The sequence below is a fragment of the Octopus bimaculoides genome, chromosome 5 (assembly GCF_001194135.2).
Source record: "Octopus bimaculoides isolate UCB-OBI-ISO-001 chromosome 5, ASM119413v2, whole genome shotgun sequence".
Lineage (NCBI taxonomy): Eukaryota > Metazoa > Mollusca > Cephalopoda > Octopoda > Octopodidae > Octopus > Octopus bimaculoides.
In genome coordinates, this window is record NC_068985.1 from 59,568,523 (window position 1) to 59,574,601 (window position 6,079).

Genomic DNA, 6,079 nt, shown 5'->3' on the forward strand with positions numbered 1-6,079 from the left:
GATTGAAGTCTATGCAAGAAAAACAACAACAACAATAAAACACAAATAGTTACCACTGCAACAACGCAAAACAACGAGGAAGAGTGTGCATAGTTAGAAATAGCAGTCAAATTTCCCTCAAATCACACCAGCCTATCTTATATCACTTCGGATGATGTGATTTTGGATTGTTTATTGATTGGGAAAAATTATGATGGTCATGGCTAGAATGCTGTATTAGAGTAACAACAGAAACACCAGGAAATTGTAGAGAAGCTCGTTGGATAGGTTGTCCATATCATTCAAAGGTTCGGCCTTATCACACAGTGTCAACTGATTCTGCTGCCTGAAAACTACGCTAGGGTACATGTCTGCGGGATATACAGCCACTAAAAAGTTAATTCAATGGGGAGGTAATTCAATTGACCGAACCAATGAATACTTCTCATCGAAACCGACGAAAGTTCCATACATATTTGGAATCTGTTAGTTTTATGGGGTTCGTGCAGTTAATTATAAATTTAAAAAAATCATGTTCATTACATTTACAAAATGTCAGAGGTGTAACTCCAGTGGGGGCAGTTCGAGTAAAGAAGGATTGGGCATTCTTTTCATCAGTAGATAAACCAATGGTTCTCAACCGGGGTCCATATGGCCCTTGGGTAGCCATATGATATTTTCTTGTTAAAATTCATATGCAATAAACTGCTTATATTTCTACAATACACAAAACATTTAAACATTTTTTTACACATTTCCTAAAAACATTTAATTATTAAAAAAATTTAATAAGAGGAGGTTTTAGACATCGAATGGCTATGAGAGTCATGCCCCACTGAGTAAAATACAAATCAAAGGGGTCCACAGCCAAAAAATGGTTGAGAACCACTGGTCTAAATTAATAACCATATCTCAAAATATATCCCTGAATAACTAAAATTTAAGATACACCATTTAACGGTTGCAATGCACCAAGTTCCTTCCTCACTAGCAGAAATTTCAAGATGTTTTGCACACTGTCTGAGATGTTTCCCGTGGAGCAAAAGTTCGTTCGGATTAGTACTCTACCAATCCCTACATCTACTTTTTCTCCTTGTTTTTGATGGTCTCGCCGATTAGTATTTTCGATAGTGTAAAGTTGGACTGATGGCTTTCATTAACCCTTCACACACTTTACAGATGTATCTATAACAGATGATTATTAATGCCACTGCAAAGCTGAATCCAATAGTCATTTTCAAATCTAGCTGTCTTCTGGTTGTTGCTTCTTGCTATTTTAGGGTTGTTCAGACTTTCAGGATGGCCCATATAGGATGATATTCATATTTAGCAAGTGCAACATACTTTGTCTCCTCGATAACAGGGATTGAGGTACCTAAACTCCAAACCAGTTCCTGCCTCTTACTCTGTTTCCTACCAAAGTCCTTCGGTACAGGCTTGTGAGTGGCGTCCTTGAAAGAATTCCATCTCAGCCTTGCTTCTCCAGGTGGGTCTTTAAGGAGAGCATTGTCAAATGATCTATGCATAGGGGAATGAATTCCTGTGTATTTCGAGCACTATGTTGTCATTAGTATCCCACAAATTCAGGTGGAACGTAACAATACGCCAAATTCACCTTAAATTTCTCCATTTCAGTGTGTCATTAATAATTGCTGAATACAACTGAAAAAGTCTTACAAATCAGAGAGCCCTAGTGAAATATAGAATTGACAGTCTAGATACTACCCACATAAGCGGTGACATAATCATAATGTGAAGCTATGAACATCGAAACTCAAGAAAGTATGGAAGATAACTATAAATCTGTAATGGTCTAAGACAGAAACTTGTCCATAGTTATCTCTCTTACATGTCAGATTGACTGAAATTTTTATTTGTAATTAAGCTAAGATAATCTTTCTCTACATTTGTATTTCTATAATACAGTTCTGTATTTAAGAGATGAAGAATTATGTACATTATTCACATTATTTACATTCGACGGATATTTGTCCTCATCTTGTATGTTGTTAACACAACGTTTCGGCTGATACAGCCTCCAGCCTTCTTCAGGTGTCTTGGGGAAATTTCGAACCTGGGTTCTCATTCCTAAGGTAACCCAGGTTCGAAATTTCCCCAAGACACCTGAAGGAGGCTGGAGGGTATATCAGCCGAAACGTTGTGTTAACAACATACAAGATGAGGACAAATATCCGTCGAATGTAAATAATGTAAATAATGTAAATATTTGTATTTCTGTTTAGATATTTGATAATAACTACATTAAACGTACGTGTTCGTGTGTATGTATGTGTGTATGTGAATGTAAATATATATATGTGTGTATGTGCTTGAATACGCATGTATATTATTAATGTAATATGCACACACTCACACTGACGTACGTTTACGTTCTTATCACGTTGTTTTGCGTTTATATATACATATATATATTTATATTTATACATACACACATATACATATATATACATATATATATATACATATTTCGTATGTGTATTTGGTGTGCAAGATTCTTGATGTGGATGCGTGTGTTGAAAGAAATACAATTAAACCTAGGGAGAGGCATTATGCCGGTAATAAACACACGCACTGGTTCAGTCCTTAATTTATTTATAAACAGTATTTAATATATAAATGGAAGTGGAGAGACAAGGTACTGAAGAGATTGCAAGAGTGCAACGAAATGATTTAGCAAAAAGAAAAAAGCGAAATACTGTTTATAAATAAATAAAGGACTGAACTTGTGCGTGTGTTTATTACCGGCATAATGCCTCTCTCAAGGTTTAATTGTATATATATATATATATATATATATATATATACATATTTATATATACATATAGCGGCGTACGTACACCTTTTGCTCAGCTTGTAAGTATGTATCTAATTTCTGTAGAACTTACTTCTTTCTTTCATTTTCCTTTTCTTTTTCTCGCTGCCCCACCCTCACATTTCTTGGCATTCTTTTTTAATCTCTCTACTTTCCTCTGTTACCTCCCCTGTACCTTTCCCTATGTCCCTTCTCTCACTCTCGCTCGCTCTCTCTCTCTCTCTCTCTCTCTCTCTCTCTCTCTCTCTCTCTCTCTCTCTCTCTCTCTCCAGTTCCTTCCCTAATTCTTCAATTCTTCTACCTCCTACTTCTCTCTGTTCCTCCCATGTGATCGGTGTTCGGCTAAGCATGATCTTGATCACCACCAGCATAACACCTTATTTTTCTGTCTCCTGACTTTCATCTACGTTTGTCCACTTTATACGCCAGCTCAATTTAACTTGTCCTTATTAGTCGAAACACACCTGTTGTTGTTCTTGTTGCTCGTATTTGTAATCGTGTAACATTTTCTCCGATTTTTCGTTTTTTTTTTTTTTTGTCTGTGTTGTTGCACATATTCGCTTGCTTTCTTCCAAAAATTTAATTCTCTAAGCTTAGATTTTTGGGGCCTATCAATTTTGAACAGTCTCATATGTAACAGGCCGAAACCGTAATGATAATTGGAAGCTTGACTGATGAAGGAAAGCCACGAATGCTCCGTTCTGGTTTTTCCTGTCCGTCTTTGTATCGTCTGTCTGTCTGTCTGCATGATTTTATTATCGTCCGTTACTGAATTTTGGATATATATATATAATATATATATATATGTATGTGTGTGTATGTATGTATATTATGTATATATGTGTGTGTGCGCGCAAGTGTGTGTGTCTGTGTGTATGTATAGGAATGTGTTTGTTAGAATGTATTTATATGTAAGATAAATAATTTCTTTTTACACTTTGTCTGGTTATATTTCCGTGTTAGTATTGTTGTAATTTAATAATTTAGTGTCAAAGTTCTTACGACCAACTGATAGTGCAAATAACTTTCTCAAGATCTGAAGATGTCGTCTAAAAAAAGGAACGAATCACATTACAAACTCACTGAATCTTTCTTTCACTGTATTTCCTGTCATCACACTAAACAACAGTTTGTATTGTTTGCCTGATTTATAGGAAGCAAGGTCAAGTGTTGGAATTTCTCTCTCTGACGTACGTACTACTTAAGTTGTCAAGTGACCTTTATTGAAGGTCACCAACGCACATTTATTCCTTCTTTGATCAATTTAATATGTTTTATTTACGCAAATCTTCAAAGCAGTGATAAAGATAAGCAGGTTTTCGTGAACAGATGAGTCAAATATATAACGGACATTTTCAAATAGAATGGCCGTCATGCAATATGTTTATCGAAATCTATGGTTCTCAAACATGTTTTGCTTGTGGACCTCTTTCATTATTATTTTATTCTAGTCATTCAATATTTAAAAACTAGTTTATAGAAACGTATTTGAAAATACCTGTTTTGTTCTTCACACATTTACTTGTGTAGGCTGAACTGCGTTAATTATTTGAGAAAGAATCCTAGCTGTGTTTTGCAATAAGGATGGAGACTAGAAAAGGATAAGAGATACATACATACATACATACATACATACATACATACATACATACATACATGCATGCATGCATGCATGCATACATACATACATGCATGCATGCATGCATAAATACATACATACATACATACATACATACATGCATACATACATGCATACATGCATACATACATACATACATACATACATACATACATACATACATACATACATACATACAGAGGCTTAACATCTATCCAAAATGCCTTTGAATGTCGTATCATATCCTTTCGGCAACATCTTTTAACCACTAAATGTCGAAGTGCATCCCTTGGCCAAGTTTGCATACATAAGACTTAGAAGACAGCCTCTTGAGCAACACCCTGTGCCTGATAATCTAGAATATATTCCCAAAGAAGTCGTACGATTCTACCGCAACATGTCATCAGATGAGCAGAAGACTATGCATGAATATGTTAGTGGAAAGCTCCGGACGAATAACCGGATTACTACCTTCCACTTTAAAGAGTGTGCGTTTGCAATCCAGGAACAGGAAATATCAACCAAGTACCTGATGCACAAAAGGGATAGAGATGCAGGAAAAGCCGTAAAATGTGACAACCGATGCAGACTTTGTGGAGTTCACACTGAAGATTTCACCCACATCATTAGCAGTTGTCCGAAAATGTCATCACGGTATTATCTACCGATGAGACATAACGTTGTAGCTTGGACACTCTATAATGAAATCTGTCGGAAGGATAATCCCGATGACAAAGAAATAAAAACCCACAATATGGTAGAAACCATAGCCAGTCATAATAAAAAGGAATACTGGTGGAATATACCAGTGAGAACCTCAAAAAAATGTAAGCACAACAGACCTGATATAATGATTTGGGATAGAGAAGAGAAGTTGTGCACAGTTGTGGAAATTAGCTGCCCAGTGGATGTTAACATAAAGCTGAAGATCAACGAAAAAGAGAATACCTACGTTGAACTTTTGAGAAATCTACAGTTACTCTATCCAGATTACAAGTTCAGGTCTATACCTGTAATTATTGGGGCCCTGGGATATGTAACACACTGCCTAAATACCAATCTTGAGGAATTAGGCTTCTCAAAACCAGAACGGAGAAAGCTAATTCGAAAACTACAGATCCAATCCATCACTGTAACTGTAAAATCTGTAAAATTTACCAGAAGTTTATCTTTTAAATATATATGAGCATAGTTCTATATTTAAGAGATAAGGAATTATGTACATTATTTGCATTATTTTCATTCGACGGATATTTGTCATCATCTTGTTTGTTAACACAACGTTTCGGCTGATATACTCTCCAGCCTTCTTTAGGTGTCTTGGGGAAATTTCGAACCTGGGTTCTCACTCCTAAGGTATTTTTCAATGTTACTATTATTATTATTATTATTATTATTATTATTATTATTATTATTATTATTATTATTGAGTAGTTTTATTTTTATAGCGTGCTTTAACTTCACTACCGAGCGCAGCTCTGTGTGCCTTGGGTATGTGCTGTGGTTTGCTGCGATGCTCTTATGGTTACGGTATTGAAAGTGTTTTGCGTAGGATGTGTGCAGTACCCAGTAGTGCAATTTTCTGTATGTTATATATACTTGTAAGTCCTGGTGTTTTTGTTATGTATTTGTTTGAATATTTTTTTATT